The sequence below is a fragment of the Nicotiana tabacum genome, chromosome 14 (assembly GCF_000715075.1).
Source record: "Nicotiana tabacum cultivar K326 chromosome 14, ASM71507v2, whole genome shotgun sequence".
Lineage (NCBI taxonomy): Eukaryota > Viridiplantae > Streptophyta > Magnoliopsida > Solanales > Solanaceae > Nicotiana > Nicotiana tabacum.
The window spans coordinates 91,666,506-91,688,390 of record NC_134093.1 but is presented as its reverse complement, the minus strand read 5'-3'; positions in this window follow the sequence as shown (position 1 = coordinate 91,688,390).

The following is a 21,885-nucleotide window of genomic DNA, read 5'->3' as shown; positions in this document are numbered from 1 at the left end:
CATCCCGATCAACAATAATATATAAACCCATAGGGCCTGCTGTGGCATGCAGCCCGATCCACAATACTCACAATTCAGCTCTCAGGCCCACCTCAGTCATCAATCTCTCATGTCTCATGGGCTCACAATCTCGTATCGTTTATCCCACAAATAACATGTAAAGTAACAATGAATGATAACAGAGACTAAGATATGATATGCAAATGAAGAATCGTGACTGAGTACATAGTTGCAGTTAAAGCAGATAATTCAAAACAACAGAATTAGCCTTATTAGATCTCAACCAAATAAGCACATAGCTTAAACATGATTTCTAACATGAATCACAATCCAATTACTTTAACAGATAAGGATTTAACGGATAGGACAACACTAGATAACTACACACTATCAGAATCAACTGAATCATAATTACCATAGTGCACGCCCACACGCCCATTACCTAGCATGTGTGTCACCCCAACACAACCACATAACATGTTTTCCAGGGATTTATACTCTCAGTTCTAGGTATAGAAGTGTTACTTACCTCAAAGTGTGTAACTCGATGCTCCAACAAGCCCTTGCCTCAAAAATAGGCCTCTGAACGACTCGAATCTGGTAAAAAACAACTTAATATAATCAATACAGGGAATAGCAATCAATTCCATCCATTAAAGCTAAGTTCTTTAACCAATTTTAAAAAGTCAACCCCAGGCCTACGCCACAGAACCTGACAAAATTCACAAATTTCGAACACCCATTTAATAACGAGTCTAACCATACAAATATCATCCAATTTCGACCACAAATCGAACCTCCAATCCCCAAATCTTATTCTCCAATACATACACCATAAATCCCCCAAATTTCACATAAAACACACATAATCTAGGTGTAAATATCAATGGGTATTCAATATAAATGGACAAAAGAGATCAAAAATTGCTTACCTCTTGCATTATAGTGAAATCCCTCTCAAATACCGCCCCTAGCTGAGCTCCACAAGTCAAAAAACAAATGAGAGAAATCTTGAAACCCTTGTTTAAATCCTTCTATCCAGGCATCTCGCAACTGCGGTTCACTTAATCACATCTGCGGTCCTGCAGGTACGGCCCAAATCCCACTTCTACGATTCACTTAAGGACTCCGTCCTTCTTCATATGCAGAACAAGTCTTCGCACATGTGGAGGCGCACGTGCGCCTAACCCTCCTCTTCTGCGGAAATCCCTGCCCTTCACATATTTCGCTTCTGCGACCAGCTGCCCACATCTGCGAGCTCGCAGGTGTGGAATATTCCTTGCACCTGTGCAACTTCCCAACTCCACTCAGAACCACTTCTGCAACCCCATGTCCGCTTCTGCGGCTCCGCACCTGTGGCCAATTTCACACTGGTGCGGTTATACCATAACTGAAGTTAACAAAAAATCCTTAAGTCCAAAACTCAATCCTATTTCAATCTAAATCACACCCGAGGCCCCCAGGACCCCATCCAAACATACCAACACATCCTTAAACATGATACAAACTTAGTCAAAACCTCAAATCATATCAAACAACATCAAAAAATGAATCGCACCCGAATTCAAGCCTATTGAAACTAATGGATTTCCACCTTCTAAAATCGATGTCGAAACCTATCAAACCAACTCCGATTGACCTCAAATTTTTACACATGTCATAGATTACACAACGGACCTATTCCAACTCCCGAAACCAAAATTCCAGTCGGGTATCAAAAAGGTAAACTCCAGATCAAACTTCTCAAACTTCCAATTCTTCAACTTTTCAACTTTCGCCAATTCGAGCTAAAATGACTTACGGACCTCCAAATCAATATCTGGGATTGATTACACATAAGTCAACATTCGGTCAACTCTTCCAACTTAAGCTTCCAATCTTGGGTATCAAGTGTCCTCAATTATTTGGAAACATCACCGGAACCAAACCAACCACCTTAGCAAGTCACATAACCACAAATGAACATAGAATAATAAATAAATAGGAAAACGGGGCTACAATACTCAAAATGACCAACCGGATCACTACATGATGTTGTTATGTGTGATTTGAGGCCTCGATTACGTCCGTGTTATTCTTTGGGACTTGTTGGTATGCTCAGATAGGGTCCCGAGGGGCTCGGGTGAGTTTCGAATTGGTTTTGGACCATTTTGAGTCATATTGGTGATGGATGGTTTGGCAGGGATCTAGTGTCATCGCCCCTGCATAATTTGTGGTGAAGGTGTGGTGCCGTAAATGTGGGAATGGAGGCGCAGAAGCAAAAAGTTAAGTTGGGAGCATGGCGGATGCGGAGGATTTATGCATATGTGGAAGCACAGATGCAGGCAAAGATGCGCATGAGCGGGAAGGCATGTTGGAGAGTGCATCACAGAAGTGGAAGGTACATCGCACCTATGATGTCGCAGAAGAGGGAAGCCATCCGCAGGTGCGAGAAGGTGGAATCTTAGTGGCCTCTGCAGAAGCATGCTTTGAGTCGCAGAAGCGGATTGTTGTTTGCATATGTGAAAATGCTGGCAGACTTCGATTTATTTGAGGGTTTGTTCATTATATCTCATTTTGGAAATTTGGATCTCGGTTTTGGACAATTTTGGAGAGGATTTTCATCACATGAATTGGGGTAAGTATTTTCTACTCGGTTTTTATTATATTTAATGATTCCATCCTCGATTTTGGCATTTGATTGATAATTTTAAAAGAAAAATTGGGGGGTTTTGTCTAAACTTTCCTAAAGGGATTAATTGAGTTTTGAACATCAATACGGAGTCGGATTTGAGTAAATTTAGTATGGTTGAACTCATAATTGAATGGGTTGTAGGAATTTATGAGTTTTGTTGGGTTCCAAGGGCAAGTAAGAGTTTGAATTTTTGGTTAACTTTGAGCTTTTGATTGAAGATTTGACCTTTGTCGATTGGGTTTGTCTCTTTGGCATTATTTGATGTTTTTGAGTTGCTTTTGGCTAGGTTCGAGCCGTTCAGAGGTCGATTTGGTTAACTTATATAGTATTATTTGGGTTGCTCGGTATCTAATTTGGCTTGCTTGAGATGAATATCTTATCTAATCTTGGTTGAGGCACTAGTTGCGTAAGTTATTTATGATAGCCACGTGCTATGGGTACACGTATGTGTGGGGTGAGCCCATTTGAGAGCATCGGGGTATCTATACATGCTCGAGGTAGTGTTTAGACTTTGATATACCTTGAATTGACTGTTAAGATTTAAGCTGTGATGTTTCTCATATTTCTAACTCTTTTGTTATCTATCTGATCCGTGTTTTGAGGTTACGTAAAAGGCTATTTTCCTGGTTGAACTTGACATTTGCTATTCTCGTGACTAAATGGCCAATTTGAGATATGATAGCACACTTTTCACATGCATACACATTAGCATATCACTTATACCAGTCAAGGAGCATGAAATAAGATATTCATTAATCATATACATGTGTTCTTATACATTTGATTCTATGTGATATGATTCGGACTAGATATCTATGATGCCGGGAGAACTATGATATTGTGCCTATGACCACGCCGAGCGGACTGTGATATTGTACTTGTGACCACACCGAGCGGATTGTGATTATTAGCATGTGAGTTATCTGTGCGGCACGTGAGTTGTCTGTACGGTTGTTATAGTATTAGCACGTGAGTTGTCCGTCAGCACGTGAGTTGTCTTTGTGGATCCGGATATTGATATTATAGCACGTCAGTTGTCTGTGCAGTGCGTGAGTTGTCTGTGCAGCATGAGAGTTGTTCGTGCATCGTATGGATACGGATCAATCCCCCTAGGGTCACCCTCTTATGTTTCCATGTGAGTTGTTCATGCAGCGTGTAGATATGGATCCATCCCCCTGGGGTCACCCTCTCATGTTTCTCTCTTGATGGTGTACACGCAGATTGTGAGAAACAAATAGGTTTCAGGTGGATGTGAGCTCTTGGAGAGTTGGTTATTGTTATTTGGATCTGGTTGCACGCCGCAACATGTCTTTTTTGCTTATTGTTTTTTGGATTGGGTTACGTGCTGCAACTGGTTGATATTTGGTTATTGCATTTCATCTTTACATGAAATTTCCTTGACTGTTTACCTGATTTACTTGCATATCTTCCTTTTATTCTGGATTGTTGATTGAGTAGAACACTTTAAAATAAATAATTGTGAGCACCAATGTTGTTTAACCTGTGTTTGCCTGATTTTATCATATGTATGTTCTATACCTGTTGGATTTAAGAACTTGTTTAGTCTACTGGTGAGTATCATTTATAATTCCTGCTTTTATTAGTTACGATACTTGTTTAGTACATGGGGTTAGTTGTACTCATACTACACTTCTGCACCTTGCGTGCAGATCTTGGAGCTGATGCTTCTGAGTATTGCGGGAGCCGGCATCGAGGATGTACCTGCTTCCGGACATAGCAACCACTTGTTCTTAGTAGTCTAGATTTTAATTCTGTTATGTTTATTTCAAATAGATGTTGTATTATTTTCTTATCAGTTTTGTAAATCTAGGTCTTGGTGGCTCATGACTTGTACTACCAATCCTTGGGGAATTATATAAAATTCAGTTATTTCACTTTTGACTCTTATCATTATCATTAGCCTGTATTTTTTGTTATTTTGCTTACCTAGCCGGTTAAGTTAAGTGCCATCATGACTAGTTGGATTTTTGGATTGTAACAAGTTGGTATCAGAGCTATAGGTTCATAGGTTCTAAGAGTCATGAGCAAATATCTAGTAGATTCTTGCGGATTGGTATGATGACGTTCATACCTATCTTCGAGAGGCTACAGGGAATCTAGGATAAACATCTCATCTTTCTTTCTTCATCTTGCGGTATTTATTTACCTTGAAGCGTATCTCTTTGAATTCCTTCCACTCACTCGTATGGGATGTTGAGCATTCGGTATTAGTTGTGCATAGACGGCTTCCAATTCCATCGATGAGGTGCGAGATGTGTAAACGGTGTTGTGGTTATGGGCCAGTCTGGAGGACTTGAGGCCGAGTTTTGACTGCAACCTGGGCTCGGTTGTTTCAGTTGTGTGAGTATGTACTTTTGGACTTCTATGCCCAGTAGTGTCCCTAAGAGTGGGACTAGAAGCTCAGTGAGTGGTTGGATAATTATACGATGAATATTATATGACCGCGGGATGTGCTTAGATGGTTTCGATGAGACGATAAGAATTTCAATAGGGATGTGAAAGGACTATCGATGCTTGATTTCTGTCTTGATGTGTTGTACAATCTCAGATTGCGAGTGTGTTCAAAATCTTTTATGTTGTTCAATTTTGGGGCGAGGTAGCCCTTATGTCTTGTTGACGAGTTCAGACTCAAGAAGATTAAGCGATTGCATATTAGTTATGGCCATGAAAGGATAGTTTGTTCTGGTCTGAATTCAGGCACGGCCAACCCGTCTGCTGCTAGGTCTAGAAATGGTGTGGAGCAAGGGCGCCTTTATACCCCTTAATGAATCGAATGGTCCTCCGACCTTCGTTTGATTCCGACGATTGGCTTATATCTTGTTGACGAGTTCAAACTCGGGAAGATTTATTGATTGCATAGTGGTTGTGGCTAAGAAAAGGCATAGCTAAGCAGGTGGGCTACCTCCTGCGGGGTTGTTCTAAGGATGCATGATTCTTATGATGATTATGTGGAGAGTTTCTTTCTACTGTTGGGTTACAAGTGTTGCAATTTAACTAATATGCATTTTTTAAACGAGTTTTAACAAAAATTAAGTCGGAATAGGTATTTGAAAAGTTGAAGATTTGGTGATTTGGAGCCGAAACGAGCAACCCACTACGAGATAATGCCTTAGCTAGGATGTGGGACCGAGAATCTATACTTTTTGTGGGACCGGTGGGCTCCACTCGAGCTTTTTTCGTTGACAATGGGGGGGGGGGAGGTTCTGGTTTGGTGGGGAAAGAAAGGGGCCAGTTTTTTATATGGGTATAACGCAAGGGGATGTATTTTTATGTGGGTATAGCGCCTTTTATTAAGACGCTATACTATAGCGTCTTAATAAAAGGCGCTATACCTTCCCGCTCTTTTCAGGTTCAACTATAGCGCCTTTTAAAAGGGCGCTATACCTTAACGGGCAAACGACTGTTAAGGTATAGCGCCCTTTGAAAGGGCGTTATATATATTTTGGTTCCCAGTTCTTTTTCCCCCACATTTTGGTTCTTTGAGTCCAAAAGAACCACATTTTGGTTCCGGACTCTGAAAAATATGCCAACCAAGATAGTGCTAGACTGCTAGTACGTAGATTTAGCATTATCAAATGGGAAAAGGGCCAAATATACCCCTTTACTTTCGAATATTATCTACATTTAATATTCGTTATACTATCCGGTCAAATTTACCCCTATCGTTATACTATCTGGCCAAATTTACCCCTATCATCAGCAAACATTTAGAAAATACCCTTTGATGTGTTAAGTAATCCAAAATCTCCCAAATTCCTTTTATTTAAATCACTTGTTGTTCATCTTGCTCCACTATTTCCAGAAATTACTATTGATGTGAATGCTAACGTTACTAGACTATACAAATTATTCATGAATATTTTTAATTACCAATGCACCCACTTCTCTTCTTGTAATAATGGGTTTGGAATTGGTTTAATTTTTTTTCCAACCATATACACACTGTAGAATTCAGTGGGTCTATTTATTGTGAATTATATGCAGCTGATCATTTTGTATGTACATGTATATTCAAATATATTTTGTCATTATCTGGTTAGTATAGAGTTCGATCAACTAACTTAAGAGTGCACAATGTTTAGGCATTTGATTAAAGCAAAGTTAAATTCAACAATGTAAAGTCTCCGAGGAACTTCAACTTCAATCACTAATACTTGCAAAGTCTCCATACATTTGGTGCAACGAATTCATTAAAATTGGGATGTTGTAAATACTTTTAGAATTTAGACAAGCTACCTAATTTAGATTTTTCAAATAACTATACTTCGTTTATTAACTGTTGTATTATTTAATATTTTTTTCTCTTATTTTTTTTTCAATTCAGAAAGCAGGTAAATGCCAATTATTTCAAAAATAGTGGAACAAGAAGAAGAATCAGTAACTTAATTAAAATGATTTGGGAGATTCTGGGTCACCTGACAGATTGAGCAGTAATTTTTAAAAGTTTGCTGATTGTATGGATAAATTTGGCCCGATAGTGTAACGGTAGGAGTAAATTTGGCCGGATAATATAACGAAGGTTAAATATAGACAATATCTGAAAGTAGAGAGGTATATTTGGCCCTTTCCCTTATAAATTAAAATTTGTTATCACAAATATCATAGGTTGCAAATATCATCGGTAGATGTTGTCCCAAACAGGAGGATGTTAGGCCACAATTCGCCATCAGGTTACCAAGAAAGTCCTGCCAAAAATAGTACTACTAGTATGATATATTCCTCGCTGTCATGAGTACTATTGAAGTTCCTCCCCAAACTCACCCCCTCTCCTCCCAAAAAAAGAAAAAAAAAATTAACGAAAAGTTCACGGTTTTTTTGTCTTTTGATTTCCCACTTTGTATCAATTATACGTATTTGCGTCCGACTAATTTAGATTTACGCAGTATTAGATCCACTAAATAGGGAAGTGCTCCCTATTAGAATTTTTTCGATTCCAGAGATCGAACCTGAAACCTCTAATTGAGATCGTAAAAATCTTTTTTATTTTACCACAACCATCGATGAACGATGATCACAATTTCCTTTTAGTTTTTCTCTACCCCACTATGTCACAACCCCAAATTCCCTCCGTAGGATATCATGATGGCACCTAGTCTCTAAGACTAGGTAAGCCTATCAATGCGGAATAATAATAAATATCTGAAATAAATAAACTACAATTCAAACAATTTAAACTCCCAAAATTCGGTAAAAATAAGTCACAAACTTCTAAGAATTTATTCTCTATGTCTCTATACATCAGAGTCTAAAGCAAATAAGAAAGACAACATAGTAAGATAGAAGGGGACTCCGGAGTCTGCGGATGCTGGCAGATATACCTCGAAGTCTCCTCGTACAGCTAGTTTACTGATGCGTGGTCTGATAAGATGTACCTGGATCTGCATAAAAAGATGTGCAGAAGCGTAGTATGAGTACACTACAGCGGTACCCAGTAAGTGCCAAGCCTAACCTCGGTAGAGTAGTAATGAGGTCAGGTTAGGCCCTACTAGAGAATAAATAATGGATTAGTAAAATGTTTAAATAATAATATAAGATAAAATGACAATGGAAATGAATCAAGTAGTATGTCACATTTAATTACATCAAATAATGGCAAATAAATACCTCGTAGAAACAAAATAGAACTCTTTTCAACTTTAAGAAAATCACAACAATAATGAAAGGCAACTGCAGCCATAAATCAATATCAACAAGGGCACTGTAACGATACGACCGGCTGTTTTGAGAGTAATAGCCCTGATCCCCTATTAACTGCTTTTTCCATATCCATTTCTGCTATTGTGACTTGCCGGGATGATTAGTTTTGAGTTTCGGGGTGTTTTGGGATACTTAGTCCTTAAATGAGAGGTTAAGCCTTAGGATTTGGACTGTAGTCAGAACTATGTGAAGACGACTCCGGAATGGAATTCCGTTTGTTCCGTTAGCTCCGTTAGGTAATTTTGGGTTTAGGGGCGTGTCCAGATTATGTTTTGGAGGTCCGTAGCTCATTTAGGCTTGAAATGGCGAAAGTCGAATTTTTGGAGTTTTGGGCCGGTAGTGAAATTTTTTATATCGGGGTCGGAATCCAATTTTGGAAGTTGGAATAGGTCCGTAATATTGAATATGACTTGCATGCAAAATTTGGGGTCAATCAGATGTGGTTTGATAGGTTTCGGCATCGGTTCTAGAATTTTGAAGTTTCAAGTTCTTTAAGTGTGAATTGGAAGGTGATTCATGATTTTACCTTTTTTTGATGTGATTTGAGAGCTCGACTAAGTTTGTATGTTGTTTGAGAACTTGTTGGTATATTTGGTAGAGGTCTCGGGGGCCTCAGGTGAGTTTCGGATGCTTAACGGATCACTTTTGGACTTTGGAAGATAGCAGATTTGTGGTGTTCTATTGCAGGCATTTTCTTCATCGCGTTCGTGAGGGAGTCCTCGCGTTCGTGTAAGGTATCTGGGAAGGGAATCTGAATTACTCTTCGCGTCCGCGATGTCGCTCTCACGTTCGTGAAGGTGTGGAACCTCGAAGCTACGCATTCGCGACATCGTCCTCGCGTTCGCAAAGAAGAACTGGAGGCAGGCAAGATTTCGTGCTTCGCGTTCGCGATGGAGATCCCGTGTTCGCGAAGGGTCAAGCTGAGTGTTCTTTGCGTTCACGACATGTGCATCGCGTTCGCGATGGAGGATTTTTAGGCTGAAGTAAATTGTACTTCGCGAACGCGAGGGTGTGGCCTCGTTCGCGAAGAAGGACGCATCTGGACAGTATTAAAATTTTCAAAAACAGGGGTTATGCTATTTTTATCAAAAACTTGAGTTAGGAGCTCGGATTTTGGACTAGGGATTGAGGGATTTTCAGAGATATCGATTGGGTAATGATTCTTAACTCCTTTATGGTTATATTCCACTAATCTATGCTTGAATTCATCGTTTAATTTTGGATTTGGGGTGAAAAATTGAGAAAAGTTCTTAGGCCGAATTTTGGGATTTTGATCGAGATTTTGGAATCGGATTTGAAATATTTTGGGACGAGTAAACTCGGGAGTGAATATGTGTTCGTATTTTGCGACTTTTACTCGATTCCGATACGTGGGCCCCACGGGCGATGTTTGAGTTAATTTTAGATTTTTTGTTAAAATGTTGATTTCATTAATTAGATGAGTCTATTATGATTGTATTTATGATATGTAATTGCTTTTGGCTAGATTTGGGCCATTCGGAGCCGAATATTCGTGGGAAAGGCATTGTGACCGATTGATTGAGCTTGGTTTGAGGTAAGTGGCTTGCCTAACTTTGTGTGGGGGAAATCCCCTTAAGATTTGAAACTATTGTGATATGTGAGCGCCATGTATGTGAGGTGACGAGTACGTACACGGGCTAGTTGTGGTAAAAACTCGATTTTCTTACTGAGCAACAACATGTTTTTCCTGTTATTTTGAGTTATACCATTTTAATGAGTACAAATCTATTTTATTCTTAATTAGGTTATTCCAATATGTGTAGCTATCATGTTTAGTCTATTACAACATGTCTACGTGTCTTAATTGTTTATGTGAATTATGTGCAACATGCTTAATGAATTTCCTACTTCTTCTCTGGCTAGTACTTAGTCTAAATTGTAAGAATTTCGTGACGTAGTTGTATTTCTATCGTTCGTGCTGCATATTTACTTTGGGACTACGGAATGGTATTCCGGGAGATCCCCCTGTACTGCATATTTACTTTGGGACTATGGAACGGTATTCTGGGAGATCCTCCTGTACTGCATATTTACTTTGGGACTACGGAACGGTATTCCGGGAGATCCCCCTTTCTTGCATATTTACTTTGGGACTACGGAACGGTATTCCGGGAGATCCCGCTGCATATTTACGTTTGGGAATACAAGACGGTATCTCGGGAGATCCCCTGTTGTGATTTCTGTATATTGAGTTGTTACCTTTTATGATTTCATTATAGTTAAATTTTAGCCTTCATTTTATTGCGGTATTACACTCTGTATTATTTTTATTATATATTTGCCAGTAGGGATCTGACCTGATCTCGTCACTACTCAACCGAGGTTAGGCTTGGCACTTACTGGGTACCGATTGTGGTGTACTCATGCTACTCTCTGCACATGTTTTTCGTGTGCAGATCCAGGTGCACCTTATCAGCCGCACTATCAGTGAGCCGGGACAACTTTGGAGACTTCAAGGTATATCTGCCACGTCTGCACACCTCGGTGTCCCCTTCTACCCTTTCTCATGTCCATTATCTTCTTTATTTTCCTTGTTAGATTCTGATGTATAGAGACACTAGATTTTTCCTTCTGTAGTTTGTGATTCACGATGTTTCGAGTTTTGGGATTTTTTTGTGTATTTTTGAATAGTTGGTTAAATTTATATTTTTATTTCATTATTACGCAAATGTGCGGCTTACCTAGTTGTAGAGACTAGGTGCCGTCATGAAGTCACACGGAGGGGAAATTGGGTCGTGACAAGTTGGTATCAGAGCTCTAGGTTCATAGGTGTTGAGTCACAAACCGGTTTAGTAGAGTCTCGCGGATCGGTACGAAGACGTTTGTACTTATCTTCGGGAGGCTATGGAACTGTTAGGAAAATTTCACTACTTTGATTCCTTGTCGTGCAAAAATTTTTGACTCCAAAGATTCTAAACTTCTGTATTTTATTCTCTCACAGATGGTAAGGACACATACAAGCGGATCTGATGACCAGGCACCTGCGCCCCCTGCTAGAGCCGCGAGAGGCCGGAGCCGAGTTAGAGGCCAAGGATGCCCACGTGGTGCAGCCAAAGCACCCGTACGAGCTGCTACAGAGGAGACCCCAGTAGCTCCAGCTGGAGGGAAGACACCTGAGGCACATGTTCCTGCACCAGCCCTCCAGGAGACTCTAGCCCAGTTTCTGAGCATGTTCAGCACCTTAGCTCAAGCTGGTTTGATTCCACTTGCTCCTGCCATATCTCAGGCCGGGGGAGGAGCACAGACTCCAGTCGCCGGTACTCTAGAGTAGCGGGTTCAGGTCGACCAGGTTCCAGAGGTTGTACCAATGCAGCCGGTAGCTCCAGCTCAGCCCGAGGTTAGGGCAGCAGCTTCTGAGGTGGAGTAGCTCAGACTTGAGAGGTACAAGAAGTACCACCCACCTACATTCAGCGGATTGGCTACAGATGATGCTCAGGGTTTTCTGGAGGAGTGTCATCGTATTCTCTGTACTATGGGTGTAGCGAAGACGAGCGGTTGTTTTTTTACTACATTCTAGCTTAGAGGAGCAGCCTATCAGTGGTGGCGTGCTTATGAGTTGAGTAGTCTGGCTAAGGCAACTTCACTTACATGGACTCAGTTCTCGGACATGTTTTTGAGAGAGTATGTCCCTTAGAGCCTCAGAGACTTATGGCATGCGGAGTTCGAGCAGCTGTGCCAGGGTGCTATGACTGTGTTAGAGTATGCAGTTCGCTTCAGTAATTTGTCCCGACATGCACCGGCCTTAGTTGCCACAGTTCGAGAGAGGGTTTGACGGTTTATTGAGGGTCTCCATCCTAGCATCCGGAGTAGTATGGCCAGGGAATTGGAGATGGATATTTCTTATCAGCAGGTTGTGGGTATTGCCAGGAGATTCAAGGGCATGTTTGCCCGAGATAGAGAGGAGAGGGAGGCCAAGAGGTCTCGAGAGGCTGGTTATTATTCTGGAGCTCGTCCCCCAGCATCTCGCCATGGTAGGGGTTATGTGAGAAGCCCCGTTCATTCAGCTCTTCCAGCCTCCAGCGGTGTTCTAGCTCCTTCTAGACCCCAGGAGCCTTATTATGCACCGCCAATATCTAGCGTGCCTCCTGCACGGGGTGTTCCAAGCGGCCAGTCCAGCAGACCTGGCTTGAGCCAGTCACAACAGCCACTCCCTCCCAGAGCTTGTTTTGAGTGTGGTGACACTCACCACATGGTGAGGGATTGCCTAGGATTAGGAGGGGTGCACCTCCACAGACCTTTCAGCCACAGCGTGCTCCACCGGGTCCTCAGGCTATGATTACAGCACCAGCTGCCACCCCACCTACTCAACCAGCTCGAGGTGGAGGTCGGGGGAGGTAGAGGTCGCCCTAGAGGGGGAGGCCAGGCCAGATATTATGCACTTCCTACTCGTACAGAGGCAGTTGCTTCTGATTCTGTCATTACAGGTATTGTTCTGGTCTGTCATAGATATGCGTCGGTATTATTTAACCCAGGCTCTACATATTCTTATGTGTCCTCTTATTTTGCTCCGTATTTGGGGGTATCTCGGGATTCTTTGAGTTCCCCTATTTATGTATCTACTCATGTGGGAGATTCTCTCATTGTGGACCGCGTGTATCAGTCGTGTTTGATTGCTCTTAGTGGTTTTGAGACCAGAACCGATTTATTATTTCTCAGCATGGTGGACTTTGATATTATTTTGGGCATGGACTGGTTGTCGCCCCATTATGCTATTCTTGATTGTCATGCTAAAACCGTGACACTGGCTATGCCAGGTTTAGCGTGATTAGAGTGGAGAGGTACCTTAGAGTATACTCCCAGCAGAGTTATTTCTTTTCTTAAAGCTCAACGAATGGTTGAGAAGGGGTGTGACGCGTATCTATTTTATATGAGAGATGCATGTATTTATACCCCTAAAGTTGAGTCAGTTCCAGTAGTGAGGGTCTTTCTAGATGTGTTTCCAGCTGATCTTCCGGGCATGCCGCCAGACAGAGATATTGATTTTGGCATTGATTTGTTGCCGGGCACTCAGCCCATCTCTATTCCTCCATATCGTATGGCTCCTCCTGAATTGAAAGAGCTGAAAGAGCAGTTACAAGAATTGCTTGATAAAGGCTTCATTCGGCCCAGTGTGTCACCTTGGCGTGCTCCTCTCTTATTTGTGAAGAAGAAGGATGGTTCTATGCGGATGTGTATTTATTACCGCTAGTTGAACAAAGTCACAGTGAAGAACAGGTACCCATTGCCTCGTATTGATGACTTATTTGATCAGTTACAGGATGCCAGGGTGTTTTCCAAGATTGACTTGCATTCTGGCTATCATCAGTTGAAGATTCGGGAGCCGGACATCCCGAAGACTACTTTCAGGACTAGATATGGTCACTATGAGTTTCTTGTCATGTCATTTGGGCTGACCAATGCCCAAGCAGCCTTTATGCATTTGATGCATAGTGTGTTCCGGCCTTATCTTGATTCCTTCGTCATTGTGTTTATTGACGACATCCTGGTATATTCCCGGTCTCGGGAAGATCATGAGCAGCACCTGAGGACCGTGCTTCAGACTTTGAGGGAGAAGATGTTGTATGCAAAATTTTCTAAGTGTGAATTCTGGCTTGATTCAGTGGCATTCTTGGGCCACATAGTGTCTTGTGATGGGATCAAGGTAGATCCAAAGAAGATTGAAGCAGTGCAGAGTTAGCCCAGACCGTCCTCAGCTACAGAGATCCGGAGTTTTCTTGGTTTGGCGGGGTGTTATCGCAGATTCGTAGAAGGTTTCTCATCTATTGCAGCACCTATGACCAGGTTGACCCAGAAGGGTGCTCCGTTTAGGAGGACATAGGAGTGTGAGGAGAGCTTTCAGAAGCTCAAGACAGCTTTGACTCCAGCCCCAGTATTGGTATTGCCTTCAGGTTCAGGGTCTTATATAATTTATTGTGATGCGTCGCGAGTTGGCCTAGGCGCGGTGTTGATGCAGGATCGTAGGGTGATTGCCTACGTGTCCAGACAGCTGAAGGTGCATGAAAAGAACTATCCTGTCCACGACCTTGAGCTAGCAGCTATTGTTTATGCCTTGAAGATTTGGAGGCATTATTTGTACAGAGTTCCTTGTGAGATTTACACTGATCACCGGAGTTTGCAGCACTTGTGAAGGACCTTAATTTGCATCAGCGGAGGTGGTTGGAGCTACTTAAAGACTATGATATCACTATATTGTACCACCCGGGGAAGGCCAACCTAGTGGCCGACGCCTTGAGTCGCCGAGCAGAGAGTTTGGGGAGTTTGGCATATCTTCCGGCAGCCGAGAGGCCCTTAGCCTTAGATGTTCAGGACTTAGCCAGTCAGTTCGTGAGATTGGATATTTCAGAGCCTGGTCAGGTATTAGCTCGTGTGGTTGCTTGGTCTTCTCTTTATGACCATACCAGGGAGCGCCAGTATGATGATCCTCATCTTCTAGTTCTTCAGGACAGGGTTCAGCGAGGTGATGCCAGAGATGTGACTATTGGTGATGACGGTGTGATGAGGATGCAGGGCCGGATCTGTGTGCCCAATGTAGATGGGCTTCAGGAATTGATTCTCGAGGAGGCCCACAGATCGCGGTACTCCATTCGTCTCGGTGCTGCGAAGATGTACCAGGATTTGAGACAGCACTATTGGTGGAAGAGGATGAAGAAGGATATAGATGGGTTTGTGGCCAAGTGTCTAAACTGTCAGCAGGTCAAATATGAGCACCAGAGGCCAGGTGCATTACTTCAGAGGTTAGAGATCCCAGAGTGGAAGTGGGAGCGGATCACCATGGACTTTGTAGTTGGACTTCCATAGACTTTGAGAAAGTTCGATGCTATTTGGGTGATCGTGGATCGGCTGACCAAGTCAGCTCATTTTATTCCAGTATTGACCACTTATTCTTCTGAGAGGTTGGCTGAGATTTATATCAGAGAGATTGTCCGCCTTCATGGTATTCCAGTATCCATCATTTCAGACAGAGGTACACGGTTCACATCATGATTTTGGAGAGTCGTACAACGGGAGTTGGGTACTAGGGTGGAGCTGAGCACAGCCTTTCACCCTCAGACGGACGGGCAGTTCGAGCGCACAATTCAGATTCTTGAGGATATGCTCCATGCCTGTGTGATGGAGTTCGGAGGGTCATGGGACCAATACTTGCCACTTGCAGAGTTTCCTTACAATAACAGTTACCAGTCCAGCATTCAGATGGCACCGTATGAGACTTTGTATAGTAGGCAGTGCCGGTCCCCAGTGGGATGGTTTGAACCGGGCGAGGCCCGATTGTTGGGTACAGAGTTGGTCCAGGATGCCCTGGATAAGGTGAAGGTGATTCAGGAGAGATTTCGCATAACCCAGTCTAGGCAGAAGAGTTATGCGGACCAGAAGGTTCGTGATTTGGCATTTATGGTTGGTGAGCGGGTCTTGCTTCGGGTATTGCCTATGAAGGGCGTCATGAGGTTCGGGAAGAAGGGCAAGCTGAGCCTGAGGTTCATTGATCCTTTTGAGATATTGCAGCGAGTTGGGGAGGTTGCTTATGAGCTTGCCTTGCCTCCCAGCCTAGCAGGTGTCCACCCGATATTCCACGTGTCTATGCTCCGGAAGTATCACGGTGATCCAACTCATGTATTGGATTTCAGCTCAGTCCAGTTGGACAAGGATCTATCTTATGTTGAGGAGCCAGTAGTCATTTTGCACAGGCAGGTCAGAAAGCTCAGGTCAAAGAATATTGCTTCAGTAAAGGTCCAGTGGAGAGGTCAACGATCGAGGAGGCGACTTGGGAGACCGAGCAGGATATGCTCAGCCAGTACCCTCATCTTTTCACAGTTTGAGGTATGTCTTTATACTCGTTCGAGGATGAACGATTGTTTTAAGAGGTGGTGGATGTAACGACCTGACCAGTTGTTTAGAGAGTAATAGCCCCGATCCCCTATTAACTGCTTTCTCCATATCCATTTCTGCTATTGTTACTTGCCGGGATGATTAGTTTTGAGTTTCGGAGTGTTTTGGGACACTTAGTCCCTAAATGAGAGCTTAAGCCTTAGAATTTGGACCGTAGTCGGAACTATGTGAAGACGACTCTAGAATGGAATTCCGTCGGTTCTGTTAGCTCCGTTAGGTGATTTTGGATTTAGGGGCGTGTCCGGATTGTGTTTTGGAGGTCCGTAGCTCATTTAAGCTTGAAATGGCGAAAGTCGAATTTTTGGAGTTTTGGGCCGGTAGTGGAATTTTTGATATCGGGGTCGGAATCCAATTCCGAAAGTTGGAATAGGTCCGTAATATCGAATATGACTTGCGTACAAAATTTGGGGTCAATCGAACGTGATTTGATAGGTTTCGGCATCAATTGTAGAATTTTGAAATTTCAAGTTCTTTAAGTGTGAATTGGAAGGCGATTCGTGATTTTAGCATTTTTTTGATGTGATTTGAGAGCTCGACTAAGTTCGTATGGTGTTTTAGGACTTTTTGGTATGTTTGGTTGAGGTCCCGAGGGCCTCGGGTGAGTTTCGGATGCTTAACGGATCACTTTTGGACTTTGGAAGATAGCAGATTTCTGGTGTTCTGTTGCAGGCATTTTCTTCATCGCGTTCGCGAGGGAGTCCTCGCATTCGCGTAAGGTATCTAGGAAGGGCAGCTAAATTACTCTTCGCATCAGCGATGTCGCTCTCGCGTTCGCGAAGGTGTGGAACCTCGAAGTTACGTGTTCGCGACATGGTCCTCGCGTTCGCGAAGAAGAACTGGAGGCAGACAAGATTTTGTGCTTCGCGTTCGCGATGGAGATCCCGCGTTCGTGAAGGGTCAAGCTGAGTGGTCTTCGCATTTGTGACATGTGCATCGCATTCGCGATGATGGATTTTTGGGCCGAAGTAAATTGTACTTCGCGAACGCGAGGGTGTGGCCGCGTTCGCGAAGAAGGACGCATCTGGACAGTATTAAAGTTTCCAAAAATGGGGGTTATGCCATTTTTATCAAAAACTTGAGTTGCGAGCTCGAATTTTGGACGAGGGATTGAGGGATTTTTAGAGATATCGATTGGGTAATGATTCTTAACTCCTTTATGGTTATATTCCACTAATCTATGCTTGAATTCATCGTTTAATTTCGGATTTGGGGTGAAAATTGAGAAAAGTTCTTAGGTCAAATTTTGGGGTTTTGATCGAGATTTTTGTATCGGATTTAAACAATTTTTGTACTAGTAAACTCGGGAGTGAATGGGTGTTCGTATTTTGCGACTTTTACTCGATTCCGAGATGTGGGCCCCACAGGCGATTTTTGAGTTAATTTCAGAGTTTTTGTTAAAATGTTGATTTCATTAATTAGATGAATCTATTATGGTTGTATTTATGATATGTAATTGCTTTTGGATAGATTTGGGGCATTCAGAGCCGAATATTCATGGGAAAGGCATTGTGACCGATTGATTGAGCTTGGTTTGAGGTAAGTGGCATGCCTAACTTTGTGGGGGGGGGGGATCCCCTTAAGATTTGAAACTATTGTGATATGTTAGCGCCGTGTACGTGCGGTGATGAGTACGTACACAGGCTAGTTGTGGTAAAAACCCGATTTTCTTATTGAGCAGCAACATGTTTTTCCTGTTATTTTGAGTTATACCATTTTAATGAGTACAAATCTATTTTATTCTTAATTAAGTTATTCCAATATGTGTAGCTATCATGTTTAGTCTATTACAACATGTCTACGTGTCTTAATTGTTTATGTGAATTATGTGCAGCATGCTTAATGAATTTTCTACTTCTTCCCTGACTGGTACTTAGTCTAAATTATAAGAATTTTGTGACATAGTTGTATTTCTATCGTTCGCACTGCATAATTACTTTGGGACTACGGAACGGTATTCCGGAAGATCTCCATATACTACATATTTACTTTGGGACTACGGAACGGTATTCCGGGACATTCTCATGTACTGCATATTTACTTTGGGACTACGGAACGGTATTCAGGGAGATCCCCCTTTCTTGCATATTTACTTTGGGACTACAGAACGGTATTCCGGGAGATCCCCCTGCACATTTACGTTTGGGACTACGAGACGGTATCTCAGGAGATCCCCTGTTGTGATTTCTGTGTACTGAGCTGTTACCTTCTATGATTTTATTATTGTTAAATTTTAGCCTTTATTTTATTGCAGTATTACACTCAGTATTGTTTTTATTATATATTTGCCAGTAGGGCCCTGACCTGACCTCGTCACTACTCGACCGAGGTTAGGCTTGGCACTTACTGGGTACCGATTATGGTGTACTCATGCTACTCTCTGCATATGTTTTTCGTATGCAGATCCAGGTGCACCTTATCAGCCGCACTATCAGTGAGTCGGGACAGCTTTGGAGACTTCAAGGTATATTTGCCGCGTCCGCAGACCTCGGAGTCCCCTTCTACCTTTTCTCATGTCCATTATCTTCTATATTTTACTTGTTAGATTCTGATGTATAGAGACACTAGATTTTTCCTTCTATTGTTTGTGATTCACGATGTTCTGGATTTTGGGATTTGTTGTGTATTTTTGAATAGTTGGTTAAATTTTTATTTTTATTTTATTATTTCGCAAATGTTAGGCTTACCTAGTTATAGAGACTAGGTGCCGTCACGACGTCACACAGAGGGAAAATTGGGTCGTGACAGGCACTCCCGAGGTACCGCCTCGTAGTCCCAAATCATAAACAAATTCACAATATCTCATTTTCTTATCACACCGCGAGAGCCTTCACAATTTATTTTAAAGAAAATATTTTTTTCGAAATAGCATCCCGCATTTTAGTCATCCTTATCATACCGCATGACTTCTAATAGTTTTCCCTACTAGCCACGCATATCAAGCCACCCTTATCTCACCGCATGCGTTTCAATACCCAGACCTTATACCACCGCATGCGTATCAATATCACAATATATCACAATTTGCATCTCAGGCGCTCAAATAATTTAACTTGCCAAAATAATTCAACAATAATATTTTTCACAATAAAGAGCTCACGGCTCATGTCAAAATAATTCAACAATAATATTTTTCCACAATAAAGAGCTCACTGCTCCATCACAATAAGGACGGAAATCTTACAAAAATATTCAGGAGTAAATAATTCAGGAAAATAATATTTCAAAATCTTTAATACGTTGCTTCAATATCAAGTCGAAAAATGTCAAATACTTCATATTAATAATATTTTATTTTAAGAAAATAAACCTTCAAATAATACACAGAATAAAAGAAACCAAGTTCCAACTAAAGAAATGAAATAATTAGCAGGAAAAGGTCAAGCAAATTTAAAATATAAACATTAAATCAATAATGAAGAATATAACAAAATAAAATAATTTAATTAATGCGCAACAGTGATCTACACAATTTAAAACATAATCTTTCATATTTAGCCCGTGTACACACTCGTCACCTCGTGTACAAGACTTTCCACACATTACAATTATCAATCCTAGGGGAAATTTCCCTCACACAAGGTTAGACAAGTCACTTACCTCGACTTGCTCCAATTTAACCAAGCATTATGCTTTTTCCTTGATTTTTCGACTCTGATCGACTCGTATCTAGTCATAATTAATTCGATACAGTCAACAAAAATTATAGTAATTAATTTCATTAGAAAATATTATATTTTTCAATAAAATCTAAAATTAGCTCAAAATTTGTCCATGGGGCCCACATCTCGGAATCGGGCGAAACTTATAAAATCCGACAACCCATTCAATTACGATTCCACCCATACTAATTTTACCAAATTCCGATAACAACTCAACCTCCAAATCTTAAATTTTCGTTTTTGGAAGATTTTGCAAAAATCTTGATTTTTCTTCCATAAATTCACGGATTCATGATGTAAATGAATATGGAATCATGAAATATAATCGATATAGGATAAGTAACACTTACTCCATTGTTTTTCCGTGAAAATTGCCCAAAATTCGCCCAAGAACTGTGCTCTAAAAATCCAAAACGAAATGAAGGAAATGACCATTTTTGGTCCTTAAGTTTCTGCCCATCCGTCACTAAAACCATTTTCCGTCACTAAAAGTCCACCAGAACTTGCTTGTACCAGCCTTCCTTCAATTGATCATAACTTTATATAGAAATGTCCAAATGATAAATGGTTTAACTTTCAGGAAATGCTGGAAATGTAGTCATTCATCGGCCTGTCGAGGATGTCTTGATGGTAATCGCCTCTTTGGAGATGTTCTATTAATCATATTTATAATGGAATGTTGCTCCCCTCAATGTAGCCTACCCCGTGCTTGCATCAGTCTAAAGATCGATCCATTTTTGCCAGTATCATAGGGATAATAATGCAAGTATATCACTCGATTCCCTCCAACATGGTTTTGGCTACCATGTCTAAACCGGTATGGATTTTACTGCCTTGCATTGGGAAGATCAACAACCCCAAAAAATACACAATGAAGGCATAAACCCGACGGTGAATTCACCCAGCATAAGTGATGTCAAATTCTTCATGAAACAACGGTATGATTTGGTGTGTCCATACTGTTCATACAGAAAGTAAAAAGAAATCTAAGACTTATTTAAGCATTCCAAATCATTATTCTTCTTAATCCTGAACATTTTCAGAAATCCACGAGGTGTACAATTTTCTGGCACCAATAAACCCGGACTATCCTAGGGGAATCTAGCATAACCTCCGATCTCCTTAATAAGCGAGGTCATTTCCAAATTTCTGAATCAAAAGACAGCCCTTTTATTGTCCCAAAACGTAGTAGCTGCCTCGATCAGTTCCCTACACGGCCGAATGCCCATTAGGGATGTCAAATTACCCGGGATCCTTCTTGCATGATTCCTATCACACTGAGGGAGGTCATCCCACCAATCAATAAACTTGGGTGGAATGTTCTAGACCATATCGAATATAGGAACGTCGTGCTTCTCTTCATTAAAGAAAAGAGTTAGCCTTATCCCCTCCTAATTTGATCAATTAAGCGATAATAGTCAACATGTTGGTACATTTCTCCAAGTAATACACATAGTATGAGAGTATCCATCAGGATTATAGAGATCCCTTTGGACTTTGGACAAGATTTATCTAAACGAATTTAATATACCGCAGATATTTAATCCATCCTAGGTTTAACATGATGCATGCACAATTTCAATTAGAGTAGGTCTCTAAGGGTCTAAACTGGTACTCTCAAGCGGACAACTTGAGAGGGAAAGGCACGGTACAATCGACTGCCCCGCTAATTGACTAGTCTATCGGTAATAAGCCTTTCTGATTTAAAAATGGTATTTTCAAAAATCGCATATACTCATCAAGCACCGCTGTATTGATAATAGGCGCGAGTGAAATATGATATTGCAAGCATGCTTATGAAAAAGTGATAACATATAGCCAAGTAATTTGCATGGTAAAAAAACATATAAGGACAATATTTGATAATATGGTAAATAAGTATGGGATAAAAGAAAATAAAATAAAATAGTTAGCATGGTTATCAAATAA